The 12,465-nt window shown below is 45.1% G+C and overlaps 1 non-coding gene across 1 annotated transcript; it reads left to right on the top strand.

Moving 5' to 3' along the window:
• Positions 1–4,954: 4,954 nt before the first annotated feature.
• LOC114814418 lies at positions 4,955–5,092 on the top strand. Its single transcript, XR_003762216.1, has one exon. It is a non-coding gene; the product is annotated as a small nucleolar RNA SNORA7 (small nucleolar RNA).
• Positions 5,093–12,465: the final 7,373 nt, after the last annotated feature.

Here is a 12,465-nt window from a genome sequence, read left to right as displayed (position 1 = left end):
AGAAGTTAAGTGACTTGCCCAAAGTCACACAACTGACAAGCAGTGGATCGGGATTAGAACCCACAACCTCTGAATCCCAAGCCCAGGCTCTTGCCACTGAGCCACACTGCTTCGCTAAGTAGAACCCAGATCCTCCAACTCCCAGGCCAGAACTCTTCCCACTAGGTCACACTGCTTTTCAGTTTTCAGGCCTTCAGAATATTTCAGAGCAATTCTTATACTGTGAAAAAGCTTCTGAAGTTTTGAGAAGCAAGTTCAATGATTTGCTTGGTCTGGGTAAAAATAGACTCAAACTTGAAAGGAAGGACTGTCCAATCTGATTAACTTACATCTACCTCAGCGATTAGAACAGTGCTTGACATATAGTAAGCACTTAACAAATACCATGATAATAATTAAAAAAAACCTTCATTGCACTGTTCTCTCCCAGTCAGCCAATCGATGGTATACATTGATTGTTTAATGTATGCCGACTTGGGAAAGTACAAGATATTAGAGTTGGTAGAAATGAGGAGCTTACTGTCTACAGGGGGAGGTAAATATTAAAATAAATTACAGATAGGAGAAATAGTAGAGTAGGGGCAAGGCTTGTACGTATTTTGGGACCTGGGTATTTAAAGAGGAACGCACCTAAAGCTTCATATTGTGCTCCCAAGTGCTTCGTACAGTGCTCTGCACACAGTAAGCTCTAAATACCTTTGATTCATTGATTGACCGATTGGAGCTTAGTGGAAAGCACCTCAATTTGGTGGAGCTGTTTCTCAAGACAGCTGACTCATGATTCTTCGGGGAAATTCAAACAGTTCCACTGAAGCTAATGGAGTCAAACTCCTCCCCCACTCAAATTTTGGTTTGAAGCACAAACGGGAAACAAATGTTATAGTTTGTGTTTTAGGCCCATGAGTCTCCCTCCTCATTTTCCTGAGGAGGTGCTAATGATTAGGGTCATGAAGGAAAAGATTTAGATAATCTGACGTGGTCAGGTCAGTATGCCTTTGGCATGGCCTATTTCTGCCTAAACTCTCTTATCATTATTATTATTCATAATGGTAATAATATATTTTATCAATTATTTAATAATAATAATAATGGTATTTGTTAAGTCCTTACTATGTGCCAAGCACTGTTCTAAACACTGGGGTAAATACAAGGTAATCAGATTGTCCCACAAGGGACTCACAGTCTCAATCCTCATTTTACAGATGAGGTAACTGAGATGCAGAGAAGTTGTGACTTGTCCAAGGACACCCAGCAGACAGGTGGCAAAGCAGGGATTAGAACCCATGACCTCTGACTCCCAAGCCCGTGCTCTTGCCACTAGGCCATGCTGCTCCTCTAAGCATTCACAGTGTACAGAGCACCGACTAAGATCTAGTATAATTACAAGATAATCAGTTAAGATACAGGCCACAGATCACAAGGGATTCTCCATGTAAATGGGAAAAGACCTGACACACATAACAATATGAATTCCATCCACACAGCAATGAAAATAGGTTGATGTTCAACAATAAAAAATGTGAACCGTAAAGTATGGTAGTTAATACTCCACTGAGAGGATGATATTTAAGCTCTAGGCAAACAGGCCAGGGCAGGTAAACAAACCACAATCAATCATTCCAATACCTCTAATGTTGGGTTCTGTGGATCCCAACATCTCTCAGTCCTCTGTTCCTGGAGGAATTTATCCCCATGGGCATTTTAGAAAAATAACTCGAAAGCATCAACTCCCCGGAAAGCAATACCAAGAGATTCTTGGGGATCTTTTTTGGAAATTCCTAATAAAAGAGCAGATAGCTATTTCGTTGCTATTTCTTTTATGGTATTTGTTAAACACTTGCTATGTGCCAGGCTCTGTACTAAGCCCTGAGGTAGATACAAGCTAATCAAGTTGGTTACAATCCATGTCCCTCGTGAGACTCACATTTTATAGACGAGGTAACTGAGGCACAGAGGAAGTGAAGTGACTTACCCAAGGTCACACAGCCCGCATTCCAGAATTTAGCCATATTAGTTTTTGGGAAGAGAAGTGGATTATTGTATAATGGGGAGTCCTGAAAGAGCTGAGTCCAAGCTGGGGTCTGTTTTTGTATGTGTAGATTTTACAACCTGGAATTAAACATGTGGTCCTACCTCTGAAGTAGGCCACATCCCACAAAACAATCCGTGGTGTTTATTGAGTGCTTAGTGTGTACAGATCGTCCTACTAAGCACTCGGATAAGTACAACACAACAGAGTGGGTAGGCATGTTTCCTGTCCATTCCTAAGAAGAGGCATCTTACAAAAGAGTAGGCCCTGGAACACAAATCGGGTAGTTGAAATCCAAAGAAATTCTAGTCTGTCCAGTATAAAAATAACCGTGGTATGCCTCAAGTGCTTACTGTGTGCCAAGCACTGTACTAAGCTTTAGGGTGGGTGCAGAATAATCAGGTTGGACACAGTCCCTGTCCCAAAGGCTAAGTGGAAGGGAAAACAGGTATTGGATATCCATTTACAGGTGAGGAAACTGAGGCACAGAGAAGTTATGTGACTTGTCCGAGGTCACACGGCAGAGATTAGAACCCAGGTTTCTCGACTCCCAGACCTGTGCTCTTTCCACTAGGCCACACCTGTAGTCAGAACAGACAGACAGAGGAATTTTAAAAATTAGTTCTAATGCAATTCCAGTCGGTTGCTATTTCTGGATGCGTAGTCAACTGAAAACCTGAAAAAATGTGAGTGTAAAGCAATGCAATCCAACTCACAAGCTGTGCTAAGCCCAGCAGCCCGGTGCTTATGCCAACATTTCTAAGGATCTGAGGTATTCTGCTCGGAGAGAGAGGTTCGAATAATCAATATAAAATCACCGTCTTTGCTTCCCGTGGACCAATGCACTGAAATGTAGTTGGTCTCAAAGCAGTGGGTGGTCTTACTGTATATACACTACTATATGAGCTGCAATACCTAGGCACAATGGAGAGAGTTAGAGATGCAGTTAAATTCTCAGTTTCCTGGCATTTGTGGGCTGTTGCCAGAACCTTAATGTTGTTTTAATGCATTTTTGTGAGTGAGTGAGTGTGTGTGCTGGGGGGTGTGGGGGGATGTATATGTGTGTGAATCCATTTTCCAGTTCTGACAATTGCATACAGTAACCCTCTTTTTATGACTAAAAGCCAGCTGTAGTATCCTTGAAGAATCAAATGCTCTCATGGTTCTGGAAAATACAGTGGTGGGGTTTTTTCTTCCTTTCATTTGTGCATCAGCTCTTTAATCTTTCCCCTGAAAATCTAATATACTATAACTAGGACATTTTTCAAATAGTAGGAACACTTCAAAACAAGTTTAAATATAAATGAAATCGGCTTCCAAATGTCTTGTTAAAAAAACGCAGATGTTTTATATTTATTATATCATTTTTGTTTTATCACCTTGCAAAATTTTACAGCAAGGAATTTTATTTAATGCAGTGGCATTTTGAGCGGCAATATTAGGCAGCTGTATTTGCTTCTTACGTGGGGATTATTTTACAGGATATTAGAATTGAATCTGATGCAACCGGGTGCTTTGGGAAATACGAACGAGGTGGTTTGCATGTTGTTAATTAAAAAGCCCTCAAAAAGCCCCCAACCTCCCACCTCCCTAAATTGGCCTTTGCTTCTTGGATTCGTGATTTCGCCTCCACAGAATGTAAGGAAGTTCAGACCGAGGAAAAAGTCTTTTCTTTATTTCGGATCCCAAGTTCCCGGGGGACGGGAGCCCTTTAGTTGAGGCCGACACAGTCTATGTGGGTGCTTAAGAAATACTGCTAATGAATTGAGACCGAAGACGATGATGATGTTGATAATGATGATGGGCTACGCACTTCTGCAAGTCTGAGGCAGATAGCATCTCAACTGAGCTAAGAAATGGCTTCATATTTTCATGTGTAAAATAAACATTCAAAGCTCATTCTTCCTAGTCCGTACCATTTCATTTCCCTTTTCCTTTTAATTTGCCTTTAGACAGTAATGTTTCACTGCAAGCCTTAATGAGGTAATAGACTGGATGTTAGCAGTTGAGAAAGTGCCAAGGCGGTACTCTCTCTCGGAGTTCGACAGGCTTGGTCAGGTTTTTAAGTTTTTCCCTAACAAACTGCAGAATCTCTGTGGTTCTCACACCCTCCAGGTCAGAACTAAATCCCTTATTAATTAAACAGAAATTATATCCGAAATAAATCACTTGGTGAAAGAAGCCCACTGTGGAATTTTTGAAAGATGTTTGCCATAATTAATGAAACGTTCTGTGACTGGTGACATTTTTGATAACTCTTAAAATGCCAGAGGATGTTGATGTGTAAATAGTCTCAAAGGATCCCGTGGCGGAAGTCAGGTGACAGGGCAAGTGCAGGATATAGAACTCTGATTTTCCTTCTTTCCCAGCCTGCTTGTGGAAGATAAATACATCTGTTCTCTGCCTTTCGCTGCCGTGTGGTTAAGAGTTCAAACATCCGGTAGCGTAAGGCTCAGTAATACAAACAATGAAATGTCTTCTGTGGCCTTGCTTCCAGGAAGAAGTACCCAAGACTTGTGTCAGGGCATTTGGCTGTGGGATGTGGTGAAATCTGCTCTGGGAAATGAGTCCCCAAAGAAATAATAATCCAAGGGCTAACTGGTCCGTTCTTCTGTCACTAAGGCCTTTCCCTCTGTAACTTACTATAACAAGTCAACTAAAGAAAGAAGCAGTGCAGCGTGGTGGAAAGAGCATAGGGCGGGGAATCAGAGGACCTGGGTTCTAGCTTTGCCAATTGCTTGCTGTGCTTAACTTCCCTGTGCCTCAGTTTCCTCAAGTGAAAAATGGGGATACAATCCTGTTGCCTCTCTACTTCGACTGAGCTCCAAGTTGGACAGGCATTGTGACCAATCTGGCTTTGAGCAGTACTTGATACCTAGTAAGCACTTAGCAAATGTAATGATAATAATAATTATATAGTCCTCCCCTCTCTGAGGATCACACTTGGTGAGTTTCTAATACTCCACCAGTCTCGGCTATGGGAGGGAGAGTCAAGCAGAGGCATACCCATTCCATTCCTAGCTTGGACAGAGGCTAGCGAGCGGAAGGCAATCTGTTACAAGTCAAAACTCACCCTTGCTGGGCATCAGCGGCGTGGGAGACATTTGAGGGCGGAGACTCAAGTTTACCGTGCGGAAGAAGGCAGTGGTAAACCGCTTCCTTATTATTACCAAGAGAAGTCTATGGCTACACTACCAGAACGATTGCAGGTGGAGGTAGGGCATTCAGGGACAGATGTGTCCACGGAGCCGCTGCGGGTCGGAGACGACTCGACAGCGTCAGACAAGACAAAATATAGGCCTCAGGGCTGCCTTAGTAGTTCTGTCCCTGGAAACTTCTGTGGCAGTTGACACATTGTTTCATAATCTGGGATTTTCCTTCCTCCCAAATCTGTGGTGGTGGCTATCCTTGGATGAAAAATGGCAGGTCAACACCTGGTGTGACTTTCACTGTTGGGGGAGATATCTGAGACTGAAGATAACGATGGCATTTAGTAAGTGCTCATCAAGTGCCAAGATCCCGAGTAGATATGGAATAGATCGGGCACAGTCCTTGTCCCATATGGGGCTCGCAGTCTAAGGAGGAAGCAGAACGGGTATTAAATCCCCATGCTATAGATGAGGAAACTGAGGCACCAAAAGGTTTGGTGACATGCTCAAGGTCAAACAGCAGGCAAGTGATGGAGCTGAGAGTGGAGCCCAGGTCTTCTGACTCCCAGTCCTGTGTTCTTTCTACTAGGCCACGCCGCTTCTGCAAGCGGAAGGGGTAGGAGGCTTTCCCTACTGCCTTTGGCTAGGAGAGTCCGGCTCCTCTGTTCCAAAAGCCACCCAGTTTGGAAAAGCCTGAAGGAGACTCATTCTTCCTGAAATGGAGGCTGGGCACCTCTGAATCCCTGTAGTCAGCCAACTAATGATCAACTCTGAGAAATCCAATCCGATTTCCTTTCTTCTTCAGCCTGCATGTTCTGTCAAATGGCAGAGGGCCCCAGGCCTCTACCTGAGCTTTTTCTCCCTCACCTGGTTCCCTTGAGTGGGCAGCGTTCATCCAGCACAAGGCAATGAGGAAGTTTTACTTGGAATCCTGTCTTGGGGCACTCTCACTGGGGTGCCTGGCTGGCTGCGGCCAATTCCTCCCCTCCCCAGATCTCCTTCCCCATGCTGCTTCGCATTGCCGGCTCTGAACCCCCCCGGGGAACCGTGGTGAAACAACGGGGGCGATCCAGAAACAGCTGCTCTGTGAGAGCAATAACTCGGCTGAATGGAAGAACGGCATGTCGCTCCAGCTGGATCCCCTGCTGTCCTAGTTGGGAGCTCCAGCTGCCCCCCATCGGGCTTCCCAGAGGGCAGTCCCAGCTTCCAAAGATGGAGACTCGCTTTGGTGAAGAACGGGACTGATTCACTGCTGTATGACCTTGGGTAAGTCACTTAACTTTTCTGTGCCTCAATTTCCTCATTTGTAAAATGGGGATTCAATAACTTTCATCTCTCCTATTTTGGTCTGAGAGTCCCATGTAGGACAGGGACTGTGTCTGACCTAATTATCTGAGAGACAATTACTCTCCACGCCGTCAAAGCCTTATTGAAAGCACATCTTCTCCAAGAGGCTTTCCCTGACTAAGTTCTCCATCCCTCTTCTCCCATTCCCTTCTCTGGCTCCCTAACTTGCTCCTTTTATTCTTCCACCCTCCCAGCCCCCCAGCACATATGTACATATCTGTAATTTATTTCCTTATATTAATGTCTCCCCTTTCAAAATGAAAGCTTGTTGAGTGCAGAGAATGTGACTGCTCATTGTTATACTGTACTCTCCCAAGCACTTAGTACCATGCTCTGCACACAGTAAATAGAATTGATTGCCTGACCGATTATCTTGCATCTACCCCAGTGCTTAACACAGTGCTTGGCACATAATAAACACTACGAACAAATACCACAATTATTATATTGAGAACTCGTTTAGACCACGATAGAGTTTCCTGCCGTATGTAACATACGAGCTTCGGACTATTCACAAAGCTAGCGGGACCCGAACTCACGGTCTAAGCAGGAGGAAGAACATTTATTGAATCCCCATTTTGCAGATGAAGAATTAGGCACGGGAAAGTTAAGCGACTTGCCTAAGATCACACAGCAGACAAGTGGCCCGGTCAGAATTAGGATGCAGGTCCTCGCCTGTGGTCATCCCACTAGAATACAGTAGATCACTGACTAATAGTGTTAGTGATTTGTTCAGCTCTGCTCATCCTTCCAGTCATGACCCCACTGGAACAACGAGGCAATAAGAGACTATCATAATTGAGATATTATTTAATTGTGCTCTGGAACGGCCAGTAGAATTTTCTACTAGACACAGAACTGCAAATACATTACGCTCATGTCCCCACCCCCGTGGCTATTGGAGTACTCCGTGTCACTCATACATCATAGTACTCACTTCCTGAGCCCTGGGATACTCCTCTTGGTCACCCTTATTTAAATACCTCCGTTACTTTCATTCATTCAGTGGTATTTATTGAGCACTCACTGTGTGCAAAGCACTCTACTAAGCGCTTGGGAGCGTACAGTATAGCAATAAACGGAAACATTCCCTGCCCACGATGAGCTTACAGTGTCGAGGGGGAGGTAGACATTAGTATAAATAGATTACAGATATGTACATATCCTACTTGTAATTTATTTTAGTGGCTGTCCTCCCCTCTCCTAGATTCTCAGTGCCTTGAGGGTGGGGATCCTGTCCTCTATCAATTGATAGTATTTACTGAATACTCACTGTGCAAAGAGCACTGTACTAAGAGAGAGAGTACAACACAATTAGTAGACATGATCTCTGCCCTCAAGGAGCTTACAGTCTAGAGAAGGTACCATTTGAGATGATCCTGTTCAGGCCACTAGATTTTCTGTGGCTTTCTCCTCTATCTAATAATAATAATAATAATAATGGTATTTATTAAGCGCTTAGTATGTGCCAAGCACTGTTCTAAGCGCTGGGGTAGATACAAGGTAATCAGGTTGTCCCATGTAGGGCTCACAGTCTTCATCCTCATTTTACAGATGAGGTAACTGAGGTACAGAGAAGTTAAGTGACTTGCCCAAGGTCACACAGCTGACAAGTGGTGGAGCTGGGATTAGAACCCATGACCTCTGACTCCCAAGCCCGGGCTCTTTCCACTGAGCCACGCTGTTTCCCTGTATCTAGGCCATATTGCTGCTGCTTTGATCAAGCCACCATTGGCATTTATTGAGCACTTACTGTGAGCAGCACACTGTGGTAACCGTTTGGGAAAGTACAATACAAAAGGGTAGGTAGACTTGTTCCCTGCCCACAATGAGCTGATCACTGGTAAACCATTAACCCACCCATGGCGGATGACCAGGAGATGCTGGAATGAGTTCAGACCTTCACAGACTTCTCAAGAAAGAGATTTTTTTTGTTTGGGTCCGGGGTGTGTGGGGAGAATTATCTACTCCCTCTGGGCAGGTAAAGACCGGCACTTGAAAGGAATGATGAGTTGGGTTTCTCCTTGGTTTCTTGAATTGTTTTATTGTGGCTTTCTTCTTGTTCTCTAAGTTTTCTCAGTCGTGAAGGCAATTTAGATACTCAAAGGAAATATAATCTCATCTTCTGGGCCTGTCTGGCAGAGTCATTCAGATTTGAGAGAGTTACGCAACTGATATTCTCACTTCTCCAAGACGCTGAAAAGGCGACTGTCACACATCTGTCCAAATCATCCAGGTAAAAGAACTTGTTAGGTTTTGCTAAAGTTGCTTAGGGAATCTCCTCAATCCTGTTTTTTCCATACTTGCAGATTAATCCCAGCTCCCTAGACCAGAATGTAAGAGTCACCAGTGATTCCCAAGAGCCTCCAGTGGTTGCCCATCCACCTCCACATCAAACAGAAGCATTTGTGGTCTCGTGGAAAGAGCATGGGCCTGGGAGTCAGAGTACCTGGTTTCTAATCCCGACTTGACCAACTGTTTGCGGGGGGCCCTTGGGCAAGTCACTTCACTTCTCTGCGTCTCAGTCGCCTCAACCGTAAAACGAGGATTAAATACGTGTTCTCCGTCCTACTTAAACTGTGAGCCCCATGCAGTACAGAGACTGTGTCTGACCTAACTAACGTGTCCTACCCCAGCACTTAGAACAGCGTTTGACACATTGTAAGCGCTTGACAAATACCATTAAAAATGTCCCCCAAACTCCTTACAATAGGCTTTAAAGCTCCCTCCCTCCTCTCTTACCTCACCGATTTCCTATGACAAGCCAGCATGCACATTTCACTCTTCTAATGCCAGCCTCCTCACTGTACCTTGATCTCGTCTGTCTCACTGCCAAACTCTTGCCCACATCCTCCCTCCGGCCTGGAAATCTCTCTCTCTTTATATCCGACAGAAGGTGTCTTTCCCCACCTTCGAAGCCTTATCATATCTCCTCCCAGAGACCCTCCCTAAGCCCTCATTTCCCCCACTGCCTCTCCCTTCTCGGTCACTTATATCCTTTAAGCCTTGATATTCACCCCAACCTCAGCCCCACAGCACTTCTGTATGTATCAGTAATTTTTTTTAACATGTCTCCCCCACTAGACTCTGAACTCCTCAGCACACAGTAAGGACGCAGTGTTATACACTCCCAAGCTCTGCACCGAGTAAGTGCTCAATAAAGGCGATTGAATTCATGAAATCCCACTGATCGCCTGTCAACGTGAAGGAGCGCACAGTTGCCTAGATGCAATCAGGACTTCGGGCCACTCTGCCCACTCTCGGGGCACGTCTGGGGGTCCAGGGGGGTGGGTGTTGGGGGGCGGCGGGGGCGCCCTCTGCCTCGGCTGTGGGAACGCACGGGTCTGAGCACTGGGCTCGGCACACGCCTATCCGGTTGGAGAAGGACCAGTTCTCCAGCTGGGGAAGCCGGCAGGCACATTCCTCCGGCGAAGCCTGCCAATGCTGATTCATGAACCGGCTTCGTGAAGAAAGCCGTTAAAGTGGTACCAGGAGGAACCCTGCCCGCCAAGACGTGGAATATGCCGTTTCTGTAAGGCAGTTCACTCAAATGCAGGTCACAGGCCAATAAATCATGTAACAAGTTATAAATCATTTTCATTGGCCTAGAGACCCTTCATCCCTGAACCAATTTCCAAAACAAACCAGTCTCACCTATTTCTTTTACTGTAGCACCAGGTTTTTTGTTTTCTTTTCTCTACCGGTGGCTAGTTACCCTTCGCTTTCGAGAAGGGCTTTGCGTGACTGTGGTATTTGTTAAGCACCTACTACGTGCCAAGTACTGTAGTAAGCCTCGGGGAACGTTCAAGACAATCAAGTCGGAAACAGTCCCTGTCTTATATGGGGCTTCCCGTCTAAGTAAGAGGGAGATTGGGTATAGAATCCCCATTTTACAGGTGAGGAAACTGAGGCACTGAGAAGTGAAGCGACTTGCCCAAGGCCCCAAAGCAGGCAAGTGGCAGAGCCAGAATTAGAACCCGGGTCCTCTGACTCCTAGGCCCAGGCTCTTTCCAGGAGGCCACGCTGCTTCGCGATCAAAGTCTGTGGTGCCTTTCATTCTGTCAGTGTTCTAGCTGTAGTTCGTGGGGACTTCTACTGACGAACTGAGAGGGAAAGAGTGCCAGAATGGAGGAAATCCTTAGAGGCACAGGCCAGTGGTCCATCAGCATTGAATGCTGTCTGAGAGAGGCCAGTGCCAGATGAAAATACCTGAGCTAACTACTGTACTTAAAAGAAGTGCTGTTAGGAGGAAACATTAAGGAATGATTGAAGGCAAGGAAAATAATGCTGAGATCTTTTCCTGACATTGAATTAATAGGAGCACGCAGACAGAAATTCAGCTGGTTCCTTTTAACTCTTGCTTAGCTCATCTTGCAGCTGTTTAGGAGGGCAACAAGCTGGGGGTAAGCAAACCGGTTACTCTGGACTTCTGGAAAATAGGTCCTCGAGCTAATTTTCAAGCATCTGTTCTATTGCATTCTCCCGAGCACTTAGTACGGTGTGCGGCACACTTTAAGTGCTCAATAAATATTACTGATTGATTGACTGATGTTGGATCGACTAAAATGGATCATGTTTTTCCTATACTGTCCTCTGTGTTTCTATTGATGCCCCTCTACTTTTATTATTTCCCTGAGCTATTCCCCTGCTGCTTTCTCCTTCTGCTCTGTGAATGAGAATCATAATACTTGGAGCATTTTTTAAGCACTTTTTCAGGAGGAGCTGAATCCCAGTGTTTTTTCTTTTTTTCCAATTTGGTATTTATTAAGCACTTACTATATGCCAAGCACTGTTCTAAGGCAGGGAGAAAGAACAGGTACTGAATCCCCATCTTACAAATGAGGAAACTGAGCACTGAGAAGTCAAGTGATTTGCCCAAGGTCTCAAAGCAGGCTTTTGGCAAAGCTGGGATTAGAACCCAGATCCTCGGACAACCAAAGCCCCTGTTCTTCCACTAGGTCATGCTGCTTCTCAGCATGGTGGCTGAGAAAAAGGGATGTGATATCACCCTGGGGGCTTGGAAAGATGGTCCTTTTGATTACCAAGAAGCTGATTGTTTAGTGTGTGGACTGAGAAGCGACATGACCTAATGGAACGTGCATGGGCCTGGGAGTCGGAGAACCTGGGTTTTAATCCATTTGTCTACATTGTGACCTTGGGCAAGTCACTTAACTACTCAGTGCTTCAGCTGCCTCATCTGTAAAATGGGAATTCAATACCCATTCTCCTTTCCATTTTGACTTTGAACCCCAGGGACTGTGTCCAACCTGGTTAACTTGTATCTACTCCAAAGCTTAGAACGGTGTTTAACGATAACATAGCATAATAATAATACTAATCCAGGGCCATGAACAAATACCAACATTATTATTATTCTTTTTCTTTCCAAAGCTGCTCATTTGGTCATCTCACTGTCACTAGGACACACCCGGGAGAGAGGGAGGGGAAAGAAAGAGAGACAAAACTCCAAGCGATAAAAATATTACTAAGAGGTAAGTGTGGGCAGGCAGGAAGCCAAATATACAAATAAATGAGATCTGAGGCCATCCAAAATTTCTTCTACCTTTCTCCCCATCACCGTGGACAAATGAGAGGTGACCTGATGCACCGATAAGCCAAGTCACTCCAATTTTCTAACCAAAGATGACCCAGAACAAGGCTCTTTCCCAAGGTTCAGGCAGAGAGCGGGCTCTTTAGCCCCGTGATGGGAGCTAGGGTACGTGAAAGGAAATGGTTCAGAACAAAGGACTCTTTCACAAAGGAAATGTTGACTCTGTTCAAACTCTTCCCCACAGAGGCTGGGGGAGGCTCAGTCCTTAGCTCCAGCCTTTTCTCAGGCTCTCTTTCAAGCCATCCAGTGACGGCCATCTTGCTCTGAAATGAGTGGTTTCTGCTCATGTCAGCAGCTTGTTTCAGCACGGGCCCAGTTCCCTGACAGTG

The sequence above is a fragment of the Ornithorhynchus anatinus genome, chromosome 9 (genome assembly GCF_004115215.2).
Source record: "Ornithorhynchus anatinus isolate Pmale09 chromosome 9, mOrnAna1.pri.v4, whole genome shotgun sequence".
Taxonomy (NCBI): domain Eukaryota; kingdom Metazoa; phylum Chordata; class Mammalia; order Monotremata; family Ornithorhynchidae; genus Ornithorhynchus; species Ornithorhynchus anatinus.
Note: the sequence above shows the minus strand (reverse complement) of the source record. Positions and strands in the feature narration are given on the sequence as shown.